The following is a 24670-nucleotide window of genomic DNA, read 5'->3' on the forward strand; positions in this document are numbered from 1 at the left end:
CAGACATCACACACAGCCTTGTTGGTGTGGGGAATTCTTGGATATGGAGGTAAAGGAGAAATGTGGCCTGTCCCACTTTTCCAGTCCAGTGGGATTCGGGGAGAGGTCCCAGGATTTTTATTGGGGGGATTTGTGGTCTTGCAGTTCCAGGTAGTGACAACACTGAAATGAGCTGAAGCAGCAAGGATTAGCATACTGAGTAGACTGTGGTCCACTCGCTTACACCAGAGTAGTGGTTCTCCAGCATGGCTGCATTTTACAATCACCCTACGAACTTTTGCAAAGTATCAATGTCTAGGCAGGATCACTCCCCTCCCACCAATTAAATTCACAACTCTGCTACATTGTAGTGAAGAAAACAATGCGAAGGGGCCTCAGGCACATGATTCAAATTATTAGCATACAGTTAACATGCAATTTATGCACAGTTGATTGAATGGGCAACACAAACGACAGGTTCAAGCCACTTTGTTAGCCATTTTAATTCTGATATTCATAATACAGTTTAAAGTCTGAGAAAGAGCCCTCATTTCTTTGATATCATAACACCTAGTTCTAGTGTTACAGTGTAAATAGAAACTGTATAGCTTTTATTTCATTGATAAAGTTAATTCAATGGCCAAAAGCCCCTCTACACCCACACAGCAGGTTGCAGTTCAGGTCTTAACCTCTTACTGTTCTCAGTTCTCCCATGCTGTTCTCCAAAGATGCCAAATAGCTCTCTCCTTGGGACTTTTGTGCTCGCGGATCACTGTGCAGGAAACACTTTTCACACAGCTTTCACAGGGCTCTCTCACCTCCTGCAGTCAGCTCAAATATCACCCCAATGAGGCTGACCCTCATCACCCTGCTTAACACTGAAACCAGCACCCTATACTCCAAACTGGCACTCCCAGTCTCACTTAGCCTGCTCTGCTTTTATTGTAGCAGTTATCACTTCCTAACGTATTACATAATTTGCCTTATTGTATCCACTGTTTCATGTTTGTTTCCTTCACTACAAAGTAAGCTAAGAAGGCAAGGTTTTTTGTCTTGGTTGCTAATGAAACTCGAGTGTCTGGAGCAGTGCCTAATGCATAGCCATAAAAAACCCATTGCCGTCGAGTTGATTCCAACTCATAGCAACCCTATAGGACAGAGTAGAACTGCCCCAGAGGGCTTCCAAAGAGCAGTTAGTGGACTGAACTGCCCACCTTTTGGTTAGCAGTCAAACATTTAACCACTTCGCCACCAGGGCTCCAGGAATTGAAAGATCTGGGCTTTAATCTTGCCTCATTTGTTAACTAGAAATATAATATTGGGCAAGTTACTTTACCTCTCTCTGAACCTCACTTACGTAACCTATAAAAAGAGGTTGGAATAAATGAACAAGTACTCTTCCTCTTCTATTATACAATATTTTATTACCGGTTGTGAGCTTGAAATGCAGTAAAATGTTAATTTTGTGTTGTTTTCTATTTTCTTATCAAAGTAGTTAAACACACACATATCTCCATTTTTCAAGTTGAATTTAGTATAGTAGTTAAGAGCTGTACTTTGAAATTAATTTGCTTTTATTTTAACCCTGTCTTAACCACTTATTCGTTATATATCAAACAAGTTATTAAACACGGATAAACCTCAGTTCCCTTGTCCATAAGATGAGTATAGTAATAGTACCAATTTTAATAACAATTTTAATAGGCATTGTTATATTTATTATGAGATTAAATTAGATAATCCATGTAAAGGCACTCAGTGCAGTGCATGGTTCATGTAAAGACCCAATAATTGTTAGTCATGAGCTTTTCATGAAATATTTACCTTAGCAATACTTTCTGCTGTTTGGGTTCATAGGAAGTCAATAACATTTTAATTTCTTTTATAGAATTATAGTTTTCTAATATCTCAGAATAATATTACAGGTGGGAACAATTTAATTAATTCATTAATTTTCCTTGATGTGTTAGTTTTAGAGTTTGTTCCAATTTACGTCGTCATGCCAGAGTGAGGTTCTATTTGATTGATGATAGTAGCTAAGCCTTTACTAGCAAATTTATCAAGAACATTGATTGCAGAAAAATGGATTGCTTTAGTTTTCTTCTAATAAAGTTTACTTGTTTGATTTAAATATTGCCACATCACTTTGTCAGTACTGTATAATCCGATCCAATCAGCATCTCGCAAAGTGTATTACCTTCCCTTAATCCATTTTACCTATAAAAAGTCTTAAAATAAATACAACTATAAACATCCTTTCCACCTAGTCCATCCTCTGAAGTGAATATATGCCCATTACATCAGGAAAAAAATCTAAGATGCATGGCATAACTATTAATGGGAAAGGACCCATTTCCTACATTTTCCCCCCAGAGGTTTCAGAATTTAAATTTATGCCACCAAATAGGATAATTTCCTAAAGGCACTGACGTTCTTTCTTTTTACTTTAGAGTGTATTTTTGTTACTATGCTCTGAACTTTTCTTCTCATTTAGGTTTAAAAGACTATTTGGTCACCCTAGTCAAGGGTTTTATGACAGTAGTTCTTTTATTTGTCTATTCCTTGTTAGATTGCTTCTTGACATGGATCTCAGAGTAATAAAAGTAACAACCAGCAGAAACTTATTTGAAAACTCATTCTTGTTGAGCATCCACTGCTATTTTGCATTTTTTTTTCCTATAGAATTGCAAGAAAGAACTGTAATGTCAAATACATGATAGATCAGATTATTTGGAAAGAAACATTGAATTTCCACTGTTATATAATGAATTCTTGGTAAGTTGCATTTCAAAAGAAGAAGATTGAATTGTTAAACTGGCATTTTTAAGGCATTTAAAAATATAAAACTATTTTAGCATAAGACCAATAGCTTGCATTGATATGATAGTAATATTATCTGTTATAATAGTGATATCAGATATATAGATGTTGTTTATGTGTCATCGAGTTGATTCCAACTCATAGTGACCTATGTGACAGAGTTGAACTGCCCCTCATGGTTTCCAAGGAGGAGCCCTGGTAGCACAGTGGTTAAGCGTGGCTGCTAACTGAAAGGTCATCGGTTCAACCTAGTAGCAGCTCTGCAGGAGAAAGATGTGGCATTCTGTCTGCTTCCATACAGATTGTAGCCTTGGAAACCCCATAGGGCAGTTCTACTCTGCCCTAGAGTGTTGCTATGAGTCGGAATCAACTCATGGCAGTGAGTTAATCTTTACCTGAACAGATCACCAGGTCTTTTCTCCCATGGAGCAGCTGATGGGTTCAGACCTCCAACTTTTGGTTAGCAGCGCAGCTCTTAACCATTGCAACATTAGGGCTCCATAGAATACTATATAAAAACTATACTATATATACTATAATTGTATATATGCAGGGCTGGGCAACTTTTGTTCTGTTGTGCACAGGGGGTGGCCATGAAGGAGGGGCAGACATGGCGGCAGTCAGCAACAACAGTCCTTGTTCTCAGTTCAAAAGCAGATTGTTATAAATCCGAGGAGTAATAGTTTTTGTCATAAATGTGAATAAAGGTTTATTTCTTAAATTTTATTTTAGATTGTATATCAGTCATGACTTAGTTAAAATAGTCATTTGGTAATATGTCTAATTGCCTGTTACCTAGCTATAACTAGAATGTTTGATAAGGTATTCCTTTTTTTTTTTTTGGTGGTGGGGGGGAGTTGTCAAACAATGTGCTTATTTGTGTGAATTTTATGTTAATTTATGTACCATAATAAAAATCATGCTAAGTATGATTTTTTTTTTTTTTTTTATGATAGAAATGTAGTGTGTCATCCAGAGCTTGGAGCTAGAGTTCGTATCTGGGATTTTCGATCTAAAGATTCCTAGCCCTGATTTCTACACCATTCCCTGATTAAAATTGATGAAATCAGTTTCCAGAAATGCATGTAAAACACATCTAGCCTTCCCTTTGCAATTTCAGGGGAAAAAAAAAAATCTCCTTTCCTGTTTAAAAAAAGAAAAAAATACCTTGTATGCAAGTGTTAATCTCCAGAGTTAATTAACAAAAGAGCCAGAGCTTTAGTTAAACTAATGAAAGAAGAGAGATTTGAAATCTATCCACTAAGTACTTTTCCCTCTCTGACTACATATTTTATTTCCAGTGTTGTGTTTGGCTCTTTTACAAATTTCCCTGTCGTTTAAAACAGTGCCTTGTTCTTTCATTGTGATTTATATTCTTTCCTTATAAACATTTATTTCAAAGTATCTTTCAGCCTAGATTGTACTCTTTTTTTCTAGTCCCTGGTGTGCAAATTCTCCCATTTGTTGTGTCTGTTGATGCTTTCTCCTGGTGATTTATTTCCTCACGAAGACTGTAATCTCTAACTTTAAATTTATCTCCAGCCAAGGGAATTTGGGGGTTTATATTGATTGCCTGAAAGGTGTTGGCCTCCTAAACCAGGGATTGTGGGTTCGTGTCCCACCTGGGATGGTTGCGTTTTGGAAACCCTGGCGGTGTAGTGGTTCAGTGCTACAGCACCTAACCAAAGCGTCAGCAGTTCAAATCCACCAGGTGCTCTTTGGAAACTCTTTGGGGCAGTTCTACTCTGTCCTATAAGGTCACTATGAGTCGGAATCGACTTGACGGCAGTGGGTTTATTATTATTATTATTGTTATTATTTTGTTTATGGATTGCCTGGAGTCCTGCTGGCACAGTGCTTAAGAGCTCAGCTGCTAACCAAAAGGTCAGCGGTTCGAATCTACCAGTGGCTCCTTGGAAACCCTACAGGTCTGTTCTACCCTGTCCTAAAAAACTCTGTCCTATAGGGCTGCAATTAGTTGGAATCAACTTGATGGCAATGGATTTTGGTTATTGTCTGCCCAGGACCGTAGAAACTTAACCACAGGGTAGGTTCACATTTGCTTCTGTCGGTGGCGTAGTGGTTGAATGCAACGGCTGCTACCCAAGAGGTTGGCAGTTCGAATCTGCCAGGCGCTCCTTGGAAACTCGATGGGGCAGTTCTGCTCTGTCCTATAGGGTTGCTATGAGTCAGAATCAACTCGACGGCAGTGGGTTTGGTTCAGTTCAGAGTCCATGAGCTTCACCAGAACTGGATCAGTTTTAATGCAAGCATCTCAGTTTAGGATCGTAGAGCCAAGCAACAGAATTATGGTAAATCTAGACTCCACAGCTGCCAATAGACTGAGGCACTGGCACTCTGTGGTGATTCCTTTTCCACCCAAGATCCTAGGCAGAGGGTAGGTTTCCTAGGCTGGGTCCATGGCTGAGGTTTTTCTATTTCCTATTTTGTGGAATGGTTAGTACTTTATGACTCCTGGTTGTATGCAGGAAGCTTGGTTAGATCTTTTGGCCAAGACACTTAACTCATGGTTGTCAGAGTCCCAGCACCCACTATTAAATGTAATAATTGGTTTCAAAATGTACATTAGCTAGGAGGACCTTACAATTTATCATCTAAATCAGGACACTTTTGAAATTGAAAGGGAGCATATTAATAATTACCCTGAAGCAGCAATTGCAAAACAGACCTATCCTTGGCAAACCAGTACACCATGTGTGGTCATCCTGCAGTCATGCTTACTGTCATGGATTGAATTATGTCCCCCAACAAATGTGTGTGTCAACTTGGTTAGGCCATGATTCCCAGTATTCTGTGGTTGTCCTCCATTTAGTGATTGTAATTTTATGTCAAAGAGGATTAGGGTGGGCCAGGTCATACCCCTTATCCAATGTAAAGGAAGTTTCCTCGGGGTGTGGCCTGCACCACCTTTTATTTTAGTAGAAAAAGAAGCAAGCAGAGAGTTGGGGACCTCTTACCACCACGAAAGAAGCACTGGGAGCAGAGCGTATCCTTTGGACCCAGGGTTCCTGCACAGAGAAGCTCCTAATCCAGGGGAAGATTGACGAGAAGGACCTTCCTCCAGAGCCGACAAAGAAGGCCTTCTCCTGGAGCCAACACCCTGAATTTGGATTTCTAGCCTCCTGGACTGTGAGAAAATAAATTTCTCCTTGTTAAAGCCAACCACTTGTGGTATTTCTGTTATAGCAGCACTGGATGACTAAGACACTCACATGGAAGCTATTTTGGCCTCTGCTTCTGCTCACTAATCACTGCTCTGTGTTTTCAGTCCCATCTTTATTCCCGCAATCCAGAGATTTTCCTGTCACTTTTTTTTTTTTTTTCTTTTCTAGCTTGATTAAATATCTAAAACTTCCATCGTTACATTTGGCCCAAAGTTTAGATAGGGAGGAAGGGGCCCTTCCAATACCAACTTTGTACTGTGCTGTACAACTTGTAATGCTCTGATGAATTAACTTAAAATCATTGATTTCTTTAATACACAAGTTTTTCTAATATTTCATTGTATTGTTGCTTCTTGTGAGTTCTAGTTGAGTTTTTTATTACCTTATCTTTATAATTAATTTACTATATCATGCATATAAAGATGATAAGCAAAGAATTATTTACCTTAAAATAGTTGACTGAATTTTATCTAATATTATTTGGTTTCTGACTGTTCATCATTCCTAGAGTACAGTAAAACTACCCTTTTCTTCTTTCAAAAGAATCAGACTTGTACTTTGAACCTCAATTTGCTATTGAGATACACAGTATTTGATAATACTTTATTATTATCCGGCATCTAATTACAGCCAGTAAAACTATTTTGGCAGAAGAAAAAGAGGTTACTGTCTATAATAAATTAATGAAAAAACTTAAGCAGAAATCTTAGCAATTAAGTGCACTCTGAAGTTGACTTATAGAAAATATTTTGCTTGATTTTTATGTCAAAGCTACATTGGTTATCCAGGGTGTAAGCTACTTAGTATCTTATTAATATGTTTCCTTTTTTAAAAGGATTGAATTAAAACAAAACAGAAAACTGTCAGAGTTTAATGGATACATGGAAATAAGAAATGAAACAATGAGATTAGAATGAGCTTCCTTTTAAAAGAAGGTTTATACCTTGCAGTGATCAAGTATAGTAGTCAGTTAAGAATAAAAAGAGACATATAACAGTCTAGAACACCTGAAAGAGAAAGTCATGTTGATATAGAATAGAGATTATTTTGAACAAAACAATGTGTAGTATGATGCTTAACACAACTTAACAGTAGTACAATATGTTCTCATCTTTCCTCTTGGCATAGTGGTTAAGAGCTACAGCTGCTAACCAAAAGGTTGGCAGTTCAAATACATCAGGTGCTCCTTGGAAACTCTATACGGCGGTTATACTCTGTCATATAAGATCACTATGAGTCGAAATTGACTCAACGGCAATGGGTTCCCCTTCTTTAGGCAAGATATATTTGGCACTACGTGAAATATCTTACATTTTAACTTGTTGCCAATGTGACAATCAATTTACTTTTTTTCTTCATAAAATTATCTTCCTCAATTATTTATCTTTGTTTTTAAAACACTCCATGTCTACTTTCAAATTGAAGTTTGCACTTCACTCAAAGGTCAAATGCCTGTTAGTTATAAAAGATATGTGTGTGTATATATATATATGTATAAATTTGAGGCATCTCTTAATATACACTAGACTATAACCCAAGGTCAAAATGCTTCATCCAATATATATAAGCCCTATCCAAAATACATACACTTCAGCCAAAAATTGGTATTCCTAGTAATGTCATAATAAAACAAGAGACACCAAGATTACTTTTCTTCATAAAGTTTGATATCTTCCTGAATCTTGGTATGATGAGTTATTTTAGACTGAAAACTGGGCATTTTAGGTATTAAGAGACTCTGGATCTTATTCAGTCTGCTTTAACTGGCTTCCTCTGACAACAGTCCATCCATAGGAGGAAAGGTGCCATCTTGTTGCTGCTAGATGGGTGTAGAAGCCCAGGCTCCATAGCAGGCCTCTATTGACATTGAAGATGGGTAGCTCCTTGACACTACTGCATGGAGATGGGAGTTTTAGCTTCCCACTAGGCCTTCACTGATAATTCCCTGGCTGCGAGGGGTAAGAGTGACTCATTACTACTGTTCGGTTGAATTGGAAGTCCAGGTAGGTGCCTCATACCATCTCCTCTAAAACCACAGGAGAGGAGAGTGGGCTGCTTATTAGCACAGGGATGAAAGTCCCTGTTCCCTACTCACCCTACTTGACTTTTGTCATAGATCAAATTATGTCCCCCCCCCCCCCAAATGTGTGTATCAACTTGGTTAGGCCGTGACTTCCAGTATTGTGTGGTTGTCCTCCATTTTGTGATAGTAGTTTTCTGTTAAGAGGATTAGGGTGGGGTTGTAACACCACTCTTTTTCAGGTCACCTCCCTGATCCAGCGTGGAAGGAGTTTCCCTGGGGCATGGCCTATACCACCTTTTATCTTCAAGAGATAAAAGGAAAGAGAAACAAGCAGAGAGTTGGGGACCTCATACCACAAAGAAAGAAGCACCAGGAGCAGAGTGTGTCCTTTAGATCCAGAGTTCCTGTGCACAGAAGCTCCTAGTCCAGGGGAAGATTGATGAAAAAGACCTTCCTCCAGAGCTGACAGAGAGAGAAAGCCTTTCCCTGGAGCTGACACCTTGAATTTGGACTTTTAGCTTACTTTACTGTGAGAAAAGAAATTTATCTTTGTTAAAGCCATCCACTTGTGGTATTTCTGTTATATATTTCTGCTATAGCAGCACTAGATAACTAAAACAGCCTTCCAAAAATCAGTAAAATTAACAAACCCCTACCGAGACTGTTCTGTTTTTAAAAATCTAACTATTTCCTTCAATTCTCTCCAAAGGAGCCCTGGTGGCCAGTGGTTAACAGCTCAGCTGCTATCCAAAATGTTGGCAGTTTGAGTGCACCAGCTGCTCCTTGGAAACCTTATGGGACAGTTTTACTCTGTCCTATAGAGTCACTATGAGTCAGAATCAACTTGATGGCAATGGGTTCTAGCAAGACTGACACAGAAAACACAAATTACTATTATCTGGAATGAAATGGGGTGTCACTAAAGATTTGCAGACAGCAAAAGGATAATAAGGGAATACTACGAGCAACCCTATACACGTAAATTTGACGCCCGAGATGAAATGGACTAATTCCTCGGAGGGAAAAAAAAAAACCCAATTCACCCAATACAAAATAGGTAATCTGAGTAGCCTGTAACTAGTAAGGAAATTGAATTTGGAATTTAAAAACTCCCCCAGAAGAAATATCCAGGCCCAGATGTTTTCACTGGTGAATTCTACCAAATATTTCTAGTAAAAATTAGCATTAATTCCACAAAATCTCTTGATTACTTGAAAAAGCATATTTCTGACAGTATTAGTACATCATTACTTCTCTGACTTTAATAACATGTAAACTTGAACGCTGAAAGAGAACCGAACATCTAATGCAAGCACACAGAAATTACTAGACACTCACATGTGGGACTCATCTAGCCTACATATTTAAATCATTGTTGTTGTTAGGTGCCATTGAGTCAGTTCTGACTCATAGCGACCATATGTACTACAGAATGAAACACTGCCCCGTCCTGCATCATCCCCACAATCATTGTTATGCTTAAGCCCAATGGATGTTTGCAGCTGTTTCATCTCATTTTGAGTTGTAGCACATCAGCAAATGAAGGTCCCAAAAGCTTGAATCCATCCATGTCATTAAGGTCGACTCTACTTTGAGGAGGCAGCTCTCCCCCAGCTGTCTTTTGAGTGCCTTCCAACCTGAGGGGCTCATCTTCTGGCACTATATCAAACAATGTTCTGCTGCTATTCATAAGGTTTTCACTGGTTAAATCTTTTCAGAAGTAGACTGCCAGGTCCTCCTTCCTAGTCTGTCTCAGCCTGAAAGCTCAGCTGAAACCTATCCGCCATGGGTGACCCTGCCGGTATTTGAATACCAGTGGCATAGCTTCCAGTGTCACAGCAACATGCAAGCCCCCACAGTATGACAAACTGACAGATGCATGGGTGATTTAAATCATATCCACTGGAAAATTCGAATGGATGCCACTGTTCTGTTCCAGGTCTTTGATTCCCTAGCCTACCCATACAGGTTAGGATCCCTGGACTGCATGTCAATCATGCTCCAATACTTTCTTTTCTGTTTATTTTATCTAGTGCCGTAACTTGCCCAAATCCAATAACACATTAACCCCTTTATCAGAATATAAATTTTAAGTTTTGGCATTGCCTACAAGGCATGTGTTCTATTTTTACAACTCCTTGCCTGCTTAAAATTAACCTTCTGTAAAAAACCTGTTGCTATCGAGTTGTTTCCAACTCATAGCAACCAGACAGGACAGAATAGAACTACCATGCAAGGTCTCTGTGATGGTTAAGATTCTGTGTTAACTTGGCTGGGCCACCATTCTCAGTGTTTATATGTGAACTCTCCCATGATGCAATCTGCTGTGAGTAGCCAATCAGTTGAAAGGGAGTTTCCTCGTGGACATGGCCTACATCTGAATATAAACAGATGTTCTAGCTTTTTGCTCTCTGTGGATCCTGCAGCTGCCTCCTGTTTGTCTAACCTCTAGTTCTTGGAACTTGAGCTATCAGCTTATCTGCTGATCTTGGGATTTGTGAATCTTCACCGCCTGCGAGGGGAGCCCTGCTTTCTGACCCGCCCATCTTGGGTTCACCAGCCCCTGTGGCTACATGAATCAGGAGAAGCCTCTAACCTAATCCACGGACTTAGGACGTTCTAACCTCTACAATAGCATGAGCTGTTTCTTTGATATAAATCTCTCTCTATTTATATGCTTTACTGGTTTTTCTTCTCTGGAGAACCCAGCCTAAGACAGTTTCCAAGGCTGAAATCTTTATAGAAGCAGACTGCCACATCTTTCTTCCATGGAGTGGCTGGTGGGTTTCAACTGCCGACTTTTTGGTTAGCAGTTGGGTGCTTTAATGCCTGTGCCACCAGGGTTCCTGCTTAACCTTCCAGCAACTCTCAAACCTAGTAGTTACATTGATACAACAAGCTATTTCTTGTCTTGAGCCTTTCTTCCAGTTGTTCTCTTTCTCTGGAATGCCCTCCTCTTTATTACTGAATTGAATTCCATTATATGAGTGTATTACAATCTATTCACCAATTAATGGACATTTGGGTTGTTTCCAGTTTGGAGCTATTATGAATAAAAACAAAAAATAAAACTACTATAACATTTACATACAAGTTTTTATGTAGGTGCATGTTTTCATTTCATTTGTGTAAATATCTAGGAATAAGATTGCCAAGTCATATCATGAGAATACGCTTACCTTTCAACCAGTTTTCCAAAGCAGTTATACCAGTTTTCATCCCTTGCTAGCAATGTATGAGTGTTCCATTTGCTCAATGTCCTCACCAACACTTGGTGATATCAGTCTTTTTAATTTTAGCCATTGTAGTTGTGTGTAATGATTTCTCATGGTTTACTTGTTTTTCATGAATGACTAATGCTGTCGAGCATCTTTTTTTTTTTTTTTTAACTTTTATTCAGCTTCAAGGGAACGTTTACAAATCAAGTCAGACTGTCGCATATAAGTTTATATACATCTTACTCCGTTCTCCCACTTGCTCTCCCCCTAATGAGTCAGCCCTTCCAGTCTCTCCTTTCGTGACAATTTTGCCAGCTTCCAACTCACTCTATCCTCCCATCCCCCCTCCAGACAGGAGATGCCAACACACTCTCAAGTGTCCACCTGATATAATTAGCTCACTCTTCATCAGCATCTCTCTCCTACCCACTGTCCAGTCCTTTCATGTCCGATGAGTTGTCTTCGGGAATGGTTCCTGTCCTGTGCCAACAGAAGGTTTGGGGACCATGACCGCTGGGATTCCTCTAGTCTCAGTCAGACCATTAAGTATGGTCTTTTTATGAAAATTTGGGGTCTGCATCCCACTGATCTCCTGCTCCCTCAGGGGTTCTCTGTTGTGCTCCCTGTCAGGGCAGTCATCGATTGTGGCCAGGCACCATCTAGTTCTTCTGGTCTCAGGATGATGTAGGTCTCTGGTTCATGTGGCCCTGTCTGTCTCTTGGGTTCTTAGTTATTGTGTGACCTTGGTGTTCTTCATTCTCCTTTGATCCAGGTGGATTGAGACCAATTGATGCATCTTAAATGGCTGCTTGTTAGCATTTAAGACCCCAGACACCACATTTCCAAGTGGGATGCAGAATGTTTTCATAATAGAATTATTTTGCGAATTGACTTAGAAGTCCCCTTAAACCATGGTCTCCAAACCCCTGCCCTTGCTCCGCTGACCTTTGAAGCATTCATTTTATCCCGGAAACTTCTTTGCTTTTGGTCCAGTCCAGTTGAGCTGACCTTCCATGTATTGAGTATTGTCCTTCCCTTCACCTAAAGCAGTTCTTATCTACTAATTAATCAGTAAAAAACCCTCTCCCTCCCTCCCTCCCTCCCCACCTCGTAACCACAAAAGTATGTGTTCTTCTCAGTTTATACTATTTCTCAAGATCTTATAATAGTGGTCTTATACAATATTTGTCCTTTTGCCTCTGGCTAATTTCGCTCAGCATAATGCCTTCCAGGTTCCTCCATGTTATGAAATGTTTCACAGATTTCTCACTGTTCTTTATCGATGCCTAGTATTCCATTGTGTGAATATACCACAATTTATTTAACCATTCATCCGTTGACGGACACCTTGGTTGCTTCCAGCTTTTTGCTATTGTAAACAGAGCTGCAATAAATATGGATGTGCATATATCTGTTTGTGTGAAGGCTCTTGTATCTCTAGGGTATATTCCGAGGAGTGGGATTTCTGGGTTTTATGGTAGTTCTATTTCTAACTGTTTAAGATAATGCCAGGTAGATTTCCAAAGTGGTTGTACCATTTTACATTCCCACCAGCAGTGTATAAGAGTTCCAATCTCTCCACAGCCTCTCCAACATTTATTAGTTTGTGTTTTTTGGATTAATGCCAGCCTCGTTGGAGTGAGATGGAATCTCATCGTGGTTTTAATTTGCATTTCTCTAATGGCTAATGATCGAGAGCATTTTCTCATGTATCTTTTAGCTGCCTGAATATCTTCTTTAGTGAAGTGTGTGTTCATATCCTTTGCCCACTTCTTTATTGGGTTGTTTGTCTTTTTGTGGTTGAGTTTTGACAGAATCATGTAGATTTTAGAGATCAGGCGCTGGTCGGAGATGTCATAGCTGAAAATTCTTTCCCAGTCTGTAGGTGGTCTTTTTACTCTTTTGGTGAAGTCTTTAGATGAGCATAGGTGTTTGATTTTTAGGAGCTCCCAGTTATCTGGTTTCTCTTTGTCATTTTTGGTAATGTTTTGTATTCTGTTTATGCCTTGTATTAGGGCTCCTAGGGTTGTCCCTATTTTTTCTTCCATGATCTTTATCGTTTTAGTCTTTATGTTTAGGTCTTTGATCCACTTGGAGTTAGTTTTTGTGCATGGTGTGAGGTATGGGTCCTGTTTCGTTTTTTTGCAAATGGATATCCAGTTATGCCAGCACCATTTGTTAAAAAGACTATCTTTTCCCCAATTAACTGACACTGGGCCTTTGTCAAATATCAGCTGCTCATATGTGGATGGATTTATCTCTGGGTTCTCAATTCTGTTCCACTGGTCTATGTGTCTGTTGTTGTATCAGTACCAGGCTGTTTTGACTACTGTGGCTGTATAATAGGTTCTGAAATCAGGTAGAGTGAGGCCTCCCACTTTCTTCTTCTTTTCCAGTAATGCTTCGCTTATCCGAGGCTTCTTTCCCTTCCATATGAAGTTGGTGATTTCTTTCTCTATCACCTTAAAAAATTACATTGGAATTTGGATCAGAAGTGCATTGTATGTAGAGATGGCTTTTGGTAGAATAGACATTTTTACTATGTTAAGTCTTCCTATCCATGAGCAAGGTATGTTTTTCCACTTAAGTATGTCCTTTTTAATTTCTTGTAGTAGAGCTTTGTAGTTTTCTTTGTATAGGTCTTTTACATCCTTGGTAAGATTTGTTCCTAAGTATTTTATCTTCTTGGGGGCTACTGTGAATGGTATTGATTTGTTTATTTCCCCTTCGATGTTCTTTTTGTTGATGTAGAGGATTCCAAGTGATTTTTGTATGTTTATCTTATAACCTGAGACTCTGCCAAACTCTTCTATTAGTTTCAGTAGTTTTCTGGAGGATTCCTTGGGGTTTTCTGTGTATAAGATCATGTCATCTGCAAATAGAGATAATTTTACTTCCTCTTTGCCAATCCGGATGCCCTTTATTTCTTTGTCTAGCCTAATTGCTCTGGCTAGGACTTCTAGCACAATGTTGAATAAGAGCGGTGATAAAGGGCATCCTTGTCTGGTTCCCGTTCTCAAGGGAAATGCTTTCAGGTTCTCTCCATTTAGAGAGATGCTGGCTGTTGGCTTTGCATAGATGCCCTTTATTATGTTGAGGAATTTTCCTTCAATTCCTATTTTGGTGAGAGTTTTTATCATAAATGGGTGTTGGACTTTGTCAAATGCCTTTTCTGCATCAATTGATAAGATCATGTGGTTTTTGTCTTTTGTTTTATTTATATGGTGGATTACATTAATGGTTTTTCTAATATTAAACCAGCCTTGCATACCTGGTATAAATCCCACTTGGTCGGGGTGAATTATTTTTTTGATATGTTGTTGAATTCTATCGGCTAGAATTTTGTTGAGGAGTTTTGCATCTATGTTCATGAGGGATATAGGTCTGTAATTTTCTTTTTTTGTAATGTCTTTACCTGGTTTTGGTATCAGGGAGATGCTGGCTTCAGAGAATGAGTTGGGTAGTATTCCGTCATTTTCTATGCTTTGAAATACCTTTAGTAGTAGTGGTGTTATCTCTTCTCTGAAAGTTTGGTAGAACTCTGCAGTGAAGCCGTCTGGGCCAGAGCTTTTTTTTGTTGGGAGTTTTTTGATTACCGTTTCAATCTCTTTTTTTGTTATGGGTCTACTTAGTTGTTCTACTTCTGAATGTGTTAGTTTATGTAGGTAGTGTTTTTCCAGGAATTCATCCATTTCTTCTAGGTTTGCAAATTTGTTAGAGTACAATTTTTCATAATAATCTGATATGATTCTTTAAATTTCTGTTGGGTCTGTTGTGATGTGGCCCTTCTCGTTTCTTATCTGGTTATTTGTTTCCTTTCCTGTATTTCTTTAGTCAGTCTAGCCAATGGTTTATCAATTTTGTTAATTTTTTCAAAGAACCAGCTTTTGGCTTTGTTAATTCTTTCAATTGTTTTTCTGTTCTCTACTTCATTTAGTTCAGCTCTAATTTTTATTATTTGTTTTCTTCTGGTGCCTGATGGATTCTTTTGTTGCTCACTTTCTATTTGTTCAAGTTGTAGGGACAGTTCTCTGATTTTGGCTCTTTCTTCTTTATGTATGTGTGCATTTATCGATATAAATTGGCCTCTGAGCACTGCTTTTGCTGTGTCCCAGAGGTTTTGATAGGAAGTATTTTCATTCTCGTTGCATTCTATGAATTTCCTTATTCCCTCCTTGATGTCTTCTATAAGCCAGTCTTTTTTCAGGAGGGTATTGTTCAGTTTCCAAGTATTTGATTTCTTTTCCCTAGTTTTTCTGTTATTGAGTTCTAGTTTTATTGCCTTGTGGTCTGAGAAGATGCTTTGTAATATTTCGATGTTTTGGATTCTGCAAAGTTTTGTTTTATGACCTAATATGTGGTCTATTCTAGAGAATGTTCCATGTGCGCTAGGAAAAAAGTATACTTTGCAGCAGTTGGGTGGAGAGTTCTGTATAAGTCAACGAGGTCAAGTTGGTTGATTGTTGTAATTAGGTCTTCTGTGTCTCTATTGAGCTTCTTACTGGATTTCCTGTCCTTCTCCAAAAGTGGTGTGTTGAAGTCTCATTCTATAATTGTGGAGGTGTCTATCTCACTTTTCAGTTGTGTTAAAATTTGATTTATGTATCTTGCAGCCCTGTCATTGGGTGCATAAATATTTAATATGGTTATGTCTTCCTGATCAATTGTCCCTTTTATCATTATGTAGTGTCCTTCTGTATCCTTTGTGGTGGATTTAAGTCTAAAGTCTATTTTGCCAGAAATTAATATTGCTACTCCTGCTCTTTTTTGCTTATTGTTTGCTTGATATATTTTTTTCCGTCCTTTGAGTTTTAGTTTGTTTGTGTCTCTAAGTCTAAGGTGTGTCTCTTGTAGACAGCATATAGACGGATTGTGTTTCTTTATCCAGTCCAAGACTCCCTGTCTCTTTATTGGTGCATTTAGTCCATTTACATTCAGTGTAATTATAGATAAATAAGTGTTTAGTGTCATTTTGATGCCTTTTTATGTGTGTTGTTGACAATTTCATTTTTCCACTTACTTTTTTGTGCTGAGAAGTTTTTCTTAGTAAGTCGTGAGATCCTCATTTGTTGAGTCGTTACGTTTTTCTTGGCTTTTATCTTGAGTTATGGAGTTGTTATACCTCTTTGTGGTTACCTTAATATTTACCCCTATTTTTCTAAGTAAAAACCTAACTTGTATTGTTCTATATTGCCTTGTATCACTCTCCATACGGCAGTTCTATGCCACCTGTATTTAGTCCCTCTTTTTGATCATTGTGATCTTTTACATATTGACTTCAATGATTCCCTGTTATGAGCATTTTTTTTTTAATTAATCTTAATTTGTTTTTGTGCTTTCCCTATTTGAGTTGATATCAGGATGTTCTGTTTTGTGACCTTGCGTTGTGCTGGTATCTGATATTATTGGTTTTCTGACCAAACAATATCCTTTAGTATTTCTTGTAGCTTTGGTTTGGTTTTTGCAAATTCTCTAAACTGGTGTTTATCTGTAAATATCTTAATTTCGCCTTCATATTTCAGAGAGAGTTTTGCTGGATATGTGATCTTTGGCTGGCAGTTTTTCCCCTTCAGTGCTCTGTATATGTCATCCCATTGCCTTCTTGCCTGCATGGTTTCTGCTGAGTAGTCTGAACTTATTCTTATTGATCCTCCCTTGAAGGAGACCTTTCTTTTCTCCCTGGCTGCTTTTAAAATTTTCTCTTTATCTTTGGTTTTGGCAAGTTTGATGATAATATGTCTTGGTGTTTTTCTTTTTGGATCAATCTTAAATAGGGTTCGATGAGCATCTTGGATAGATATCCTTTCGTCTTTCATGATGTCAGAGAAGTTTTCTGTCAGGAGCTCTTCAAGTATTTTCTCTGTGTTTTCTGTCCTCCCTCCCTGTTCTGGGACTCCAATCACACACAAGTTATCCTTCTTGATAGAGTCCCACATGATTCTTAGGGTTTCTTCATTTTTTTTAATTCTTTTATCTGATTTTTTTTCAGCTATGTTGGTGTTAATTCCCTGGTCCTCCAGATTTCCCAATCTGCATTCTAATTGCTCGAGTCTGCTCCTCTGACTTCCTATTGCGTTGTCTAATTCTGTAATTTTATTGTTAATCTTTTGGATTTCTACATGCTGTCTCTCTATGGATTCTTGCAACTTATTAATTTTTCCACTGTGTTCTTGAATAATCTTTTTGAGTTCTTCAACTGTTTTAGCAGTGTGTTCCTTGGCTTTTTCTGCAGTTTGCCTTATTTCGTTTCTGATGTCTTGAAGCATTCTGTAAATTAGTTTTTTATATTCTGTATCTGATAATTCCAGGATTTTATCTTCATTTGGGAAAGATTTTGATTCTTTTGTTTGGGGGGTTGTAGAAGCTGTCATGGTCTGCTTTTTTATGTGGTTTGATATGGACTGCTGTCTCCGAGCCATCACTAAGATATAAAAAATAGTGGTTTATTCTGTAATTGCTCACTGAGTCTTATCTTGTTTTTCTTTCAATATACATGGATGGGCTCCTAGATTGTGCTGTCTTGTTTGTTGTAGCCCTTGACTTACTTATGACCTATTACCAGCTGGTTTGGGCTGTTGCCCGATACATATGCCTGAGTCTATTCACTATTCTTGAGTAGAATCTGATTTTGGGTCATCAAGTGTGTGCTGCACCCTAACACCTATACACCTCAAGAAGTAGTGGTGATAGTTGTGTGCACCAGATTCTATTAGCAGCTGGGGTTCACCCTCCGGGGGGGGGAGGATGCTGACAGGCTTCCCCCAAGTGTCAGTGAGGTGGGTGTGTCTCTTTTCCTATAGCACCTTGGTGGGAGGGCACTGCAGCTGTACCTTAGGCCCCCAATGCAAGTACCTCTACTGATTGGTAGGTGTCACCCTCCTTATACCCCTAAGGCAAGAGGCTAGGTGGTCTGGGGGGAGCTTCAGTCCTCAGTTCCCTGTTGTGGGTCAGTTTGGGCTCTGTTGAATATACAGAGATATCAGACCTGGGAAACTTGTTTTTCCAGAAAATCTGCTAAAAAAAAAAAATGCAGTCAGATCCCTATCGGAACTGCCTTTGGATTATAACCGCCACCTTGTTCCCTGTAAGGATGAAAGTCCGAGATTTGGATCATATATGCTTGGCTGTAGCTGGTTCTGTGTTTTTAGTCCAATTAGGGATGGATTTTGGGTCCCTGGGTTTTTTGTGGTTCTTTCTCTCAGGCCAGAAGAATGGGTTAGGAAGACCAAAAAAAAAAAAGGGGTGGGGGAAGCAAAGCTGCCGCAGAGCCTGAGCCGTTCTCCCTCTGGCTCAGGAAATTCCAATGTTAATGAAGCCACCTGGGAAGGGTGGGGAAGGGTTCAGAGAGATAGGAGAGTAACACCTTGGAATATAGCCAAAGTTGCTTATCTTGCTTGGAATGACTATTTTATCTGAGATTCCCAAGAGGTGTGTCGCCTATGTGTGCTGGCTGTGTGGAGATTGCCCCTGGGGGTCTGGTCCGCTGAAGCCGCGGTCAGATCCTCTGCTGCCAATCCAAAGCCCAGCGTCAAGGTTCCCCGGCTGGGACGCTGCACTCCTGGCTCCAAAATCAGTCACTGCCTCCCCGGGGCTTCTCATCCCGCCAGCCGCATAGTCACGCTGCCCGCGCGGACCGGCTGGGCCCCCTCCCAGGGTCAGTTCAGGGGGGTAGGGCTGTGCCCCTTGTTTGCGCCGTCACAAGATTTTTGAGTTCAGCTGCCCTGGGCCCAGACCTAAGCCCGGCGCCAAGGTTACCTGACTGGGACGCTGACTCCAGGCTCCGAAAACAGTCACTGCTTCCCCGTATTTGTTCGTTCTCTGTCTCTAAATCTGTGTTTGTTGTTCAGGGTTCGTAGATTGTTATGTATGTGATCGATTCACTTGTTTTTCCGAGTCTTTGTTGCAAGAGGGATCCGAGGTAGCATCTACCTAGTCCGCCATCTTGGCCCCATGTCTCCACGAGCATCTTTTTTTGTGCTTATTTGAAATTCATATATCTTCATTGGTGAAGTGCCTGTTCTCATATTTTGCCCATTGTTTTACTGGATTATTTGCTTTGTTCTTATTAAGTTGCAAGGATTATTTTAGATCCTGGATACAAATTCTTTTCCAGATTTAGAGTCTACTCAACTAATTACTCTTAGTATCACAGGTGCAGTAAAGATAGTGCAATAGTTTGTAAAGCAATGCTACCAACCTTTGATCACTTATCTCCACATTTCTTTCCATGCATGAGGAGTAAATTAAGCCACTGTTATTTTGGGTTTCTCTCACTATGAGCTAAACTCAACCCAAACAGATACATCATAGTATCATGTTGGTTTCTTCTTAACCTCCTGAACAATTTGGTTAATTAAGCTCCTTCTAAAAGGCTATATCAAAGTCAAAGGAGTTGGATCTAAAACATAGTAATGGAGTTTTCTAGTAAGGGGAAAGTGGGGGAGAATGATTCACATTAATGTCAGGGAGCATAACAAGTTTTTTTAGTTCAGGAACAAGAAAACTTCTAATAAACAGCAGCATAACTAATGTGGAAGGAAATGGCTGGGGGATATTATTTCAGTTGTTGGCTAGCATTTGCTAACTGTGTGGTCTTAGACAAATTTATTAACCTCTCAGATTCTGTTTCCTCATAAAATGGGAATAAAAATATTTGGCCTCCCTACGTCAAAGGATTTTCAAAAAGATTACATGAGATAAAAAAAAAAAGTTCTATGCAAATATAATAGAATTAGTAATAATAGCAGCAACAGGAGAAGCTGTAATAATAGAAATAATGTTAGGGGAAATAACTAGCACTGGTCAGCATTCAAATGGGGTGCCTTAAAAAGGGGTGAGCTCCCTGATTTCTGAGGTAGTTTTAAGGCAGAGCTGAACAACCAGCCTTTAGCATGTTGTGGAAATAATCCCTCTTGGATGGGCCTTCCAAGCAGATGGTCTCTAATGTTTCCAGCTCTATGACTCTGTATCATCATTATATTTAACTCATTTTAGCATAAGCTAAAATGAATAGAATTTAAAAAGTATAAGTTTCTTATTATACCCAAAGACATGGGCAACAATTAAAAGAGGAAAAACAGGATATTCCAGATACCTGCAGTTTAGTGATTTTTTTTTTTTTTTAATTAACATTATTAGGAATAGGAGCCCTGGTGGTGCAGTAGTTAAGAGCTCTGGCTACTAACCAGAAGATCGGCACTTTGAATCCACCAGCCGCTGTTTGGAAACCCCATGGGGCAGTTCTTCTCTGTCTTATAGGGTACTACGAGTCGGAATTGACTTGATGGCAATGGGTTTGGTTTGGGGCTTTTGGCATAAGGAATAGGTATTTTGGGTTTATTAAATATCTGGGATATTTTAAAAGCATTTATATCTAAATGATTTCCAAAAGTGTTTAAGATAATAACCCTCTCCCTTAAAAAAAAAAAAAAATTGAATTTCCGCTTTAGAAGTAGTAGCTGGTCATTACAAGAAATTTATAAAAAGGATAAATATATTTCTGTAAAAAGGAAATAATAAGAGTTATAAGAACCTTACCACTAAATGAAACCACAGTTAATATTTTTTATATTCCCTTTTATAATATACATGTGTATGTATACCCAAATAAATATAATATGCATACATACACTGACATTTTTGAAATCCTGCTCTTAGCTAGATTAGTGGAAATTGAACAACCAGACGGGAAATAATGAAAATGTTGACACATTGTAAAAAAAAAAATGTAACCAATGTCACTGAACAATACGTATACCAAAAAACTCATTGTCGTCCAGTTGATTCCGGCTCACAGCAACCCTATAAAATAAACTAGAACTGCCCCTATAGGGTTTCCAAGGAGCGGATGGTGCATATGAACTGCCAACCTTTTGGTTAACAGCCTTAGCACTTAACCACTACACCACTAGGGCTCTGAACAATATGTATAGAAATTGTTAAATGGGAACCTAACTTGCTGTGTAAACTTTCACCAAAAACACAATAAAATACTATTAAAAAAAAGAATGAACTATTTAAACTCTTAAAAAAAAGGTAAAACTCTGCTCTCATTAAATATTCTTTGAAATATTATTTTAAATGGTTGCCCGATAGTATACAGTTATATCTTTTTTTTTATTTAACCATATTTCCTCCTGTTGAACATTGAGGCATAAAATATGGGACTTACTAATTTAAACATCTAAAGCTGGTAAATTCCATTCTGAATTTTTTGCTGTGTTTTTTATCCGCCATGCTGAGTTTCAGTAGGTGCCACAGCTTTCACAGATGATATTAAAATCAGGGCGCCCACTACGTTAAGAGGGGAGTTCATTTAAGGTAAATGGTTCTGTACCAGAAAAACAAGTTCTTTACCTGGAACCAAACAGTTTGGAACTCAATGAGCTTGAGGATGTGATGTGGTCTTACTTACACAGAGTGTCTTAAGAAAAACTAATTAGATCTGGAAGTATAGACACAGAAACACCAGCTGGAAAAAAATTATTTAAAGGAAAATGTTAAGAACCAGATTTCCCTTATATTTTTAGAAAAAAAAAATCAACATCATAATTGTGCAAATAAGACAGAGCTTAATGGCTAGCTAAGCTAGATCAGAAATGAAATGATTCAAATGAAAACTTAAGAATGTGGTTGGTAATGGGTGCATGCAGGACTAGGGTGGGATGGGAAGGCAGAGGAAGGAAGGCTTACAATCCCTCTTCCTCAAAGCCCTCAACAAGTCCTCTTCACTCCTCAGAGAAGTTAGAAGAGGCCTTTTCCCCTGGAACGCAGACTGGGTTTACGTCAAGAACTTGGAACCACTTCCAAATACCTCAAATATCCCTTACCCAGGGCCAGAGATGGCAGAGGCAACAGTCTCTCCAAGCCTGCTTCAGATCAGCCTTTCAGGAGACCTAGGATAATTTGGGAATGAGATCAGTGGGTCCAAAATGCCCTTTAGATGTTATATTAATATGGTGAAAACAGTTGTAAACAAGGATGCAGAGTGTGTACCTGGTCTGAATCCAAGGGGTCGGTGGGTGAGAGTAAGGAAGAGGGCGTCTGATAGTAACTAACACCTATGTAGTATTCACCAGACACTTTAAAGGGCTCCATACATACTAATCCATTTAAGCCTCATTAACATCTTTGCCTTTTAACACTTTTGAGAGGCCTTTTGCAGTAGATTTGCCCAGTATGATACGTCATTTGATTTCTTGACTGCTACTTCCATGGGTATTGATTGTGGATCCAAATAAAATGAAATCCTCGACAACCTCAATATTTTCTCTGTTATCATGACAGCACCTAACAACAACAACGAACCCCGTAACAACTCTAAAATGTGTTTTATTTCTAATTGCCGTTGTTTTTAGTTGTTATTGAGTCAATTCCAACTCGTGGCAACCCCATGTGCGCAGAGTAGAACTGCACTCCATGAGGTTTTCAAGGTTGTGTCCTTTTGGAAGCAGGCTGTTGGGTCAGTTTTCCGAGACACCTTTAGCTAGTAGTTGAGCACTAAACCATCGCATCAGTCACTGGACATGAATGAAGTAGGAGAGGACCCACTTCATGAGTTATATCTAGGCAGAAGGGGTGAATGTAAGAAATAGTTTAACAAGAGCAATAGATAACAGTTTAAGCGGACTGGGAGGGTGCAGGAAACCCTGGTGGCGCAGTGGTTAAGAGCTACAGCTGCTAAACAAAGGCTGGCAGTTTGAATCCACCAGCCACTTCTTGAGAACCCTATGGGGGCAGTTCTACTCTGTCCTATGGTATTGTGAGTTGGAATTGACTTGAGGGCAACAGGTTGGGCAAATGTGGTCAGAACAATCACAGAACTATCAGGCTGGCCATTTACATTCTGAGAGCACGTGGCTTTTCGACCTCTGATAAGTTATCACTGGTGAGTGACTACCTTTTTGCCCTCTACATTTAGTACCTTCACGGGTCAGCCGCTTTCCCCGATTATTCCCCTCCTGTAGAATGTTGCTGCCATATTAGTTTAAGGAAGATTAGATAAGCAGTATCAACTAGGAGAATAAATGTTGACTTTTCCTTTCTCTTAAAAACAAAATCAGGAGATTAGAAAGTGCTATTACACAGGGGAGTGAATAAGAGCAAGCACTAGACTACAGTTCAAGTGCTTTACATGTATTAACACATTTAATTCCCCAAGCAACCCATTCAAAGTCCCTATTTACAGCACCGGGAGGCTAAACCACTTACCCAAGATTACACAGTTCAGAAGAGGTAGTCTTCGATTCCAAGCTTCACAGTCTGGATCTACAGTCCACGGTGCTCTGATAACATAGGTTCTACTTCCACCCATTTGTGCCACTAAAAAGATGTGTATGCTTAGACACGTTACTTCATCTCTTAGTTCCTCTGTTTTCTTATCTCTTAAAATCAAAGGAGAAAACAAAATCTTCATTTACCTACCTCAGAAAGCTGTTGTGAGTGGGATGTGATATAATGTATATGTATATAACACAATGTTGTTGTTAGGTGTTGTCCAGTCAGTTCTGACTCATAGCAACCCTACATACAACAGAATGAAACACTGCCCAGTCCTGCACCATCCTCACAATTGTTGCTATGTTTGAGCCCATTGTTGCTGCCACTGTGTCAATCAGTTCCATTGAGAGTCTTCTTCTTTTTTGCTGACCCTGTACTTTACCAAGCATGATGTCCTTCTCCAGGGGCTGGTCCCTCCTGATAACATGCCTAAGGTGGGCCTGACCCAAGCCATGGTATTTTCAGTTGCAAAAGCTGGACAGCGGATAAAGAAGACCAAAGAAGAATTGATGCTTTTGAATTATGGTGTTGGCAAAGAACATTGACTATACCATGTGCTGCCAGAAGAACAAACAAATCCGTCTTGGAAGAAATACAGCCAGAATGCTCCTTAGAAGGGGGATGGTGAGACTTCATCTCATATACACACGTGTAATCATATGACACAATATGATATTGTAATTTATTCATTTAAGCATAAAGCTCTAGGAGTTGTGAGACATTCCTGTAAAGATGACATTATGCCAATCAAGATGGCCTTATGCCAATACTTCCTTTTGCTACTGATGGAAGTCCCAGGGCTGACTCTCTAGACAACCTTCCTCAGAATGTATGTTTTCGGACACGACTGGAGAGATAGTGAGCACTGGGCTGGCCATCCCTTGCTGTGTCTTGTCTTCTGAAGATAAATCAAAAAAGAAAGGTGACTGAGGGTATCGCCACTGCCAAAGGTAGCTTGGTTATGCCTTTGGTCATTGGCTTAGTACTTGTTTATCCTCTGCTTCTCCCAGATTTTTGGGGGAGCAATAAAAAATGTAAAACTAAATGGTTTTATCTTTTTTCTTTGACTGGCAGGGGTTTGCTTATTATTTTATTACAATGAATTTTCTCTTTCAGAACTGTTGCAATAGTGAATAGGCATAGGACTAGGAAGAAGGGAAGGTAAT

This window comes from Elephas maximus, chromosome 15, assembly GCF_024166365.1.
Source record: "Elephas maximus indicus isolate mEleMax1 chromosome 15, mEleMax1 primary haplotype, whole genome shotgun sequence".
Classification (NCBI taxonomy): Eukaryota; Metazoa; Chordata; class Mammalia; order Proboscidea; family Elephantidae; genus Elephas; species Elephas maximus.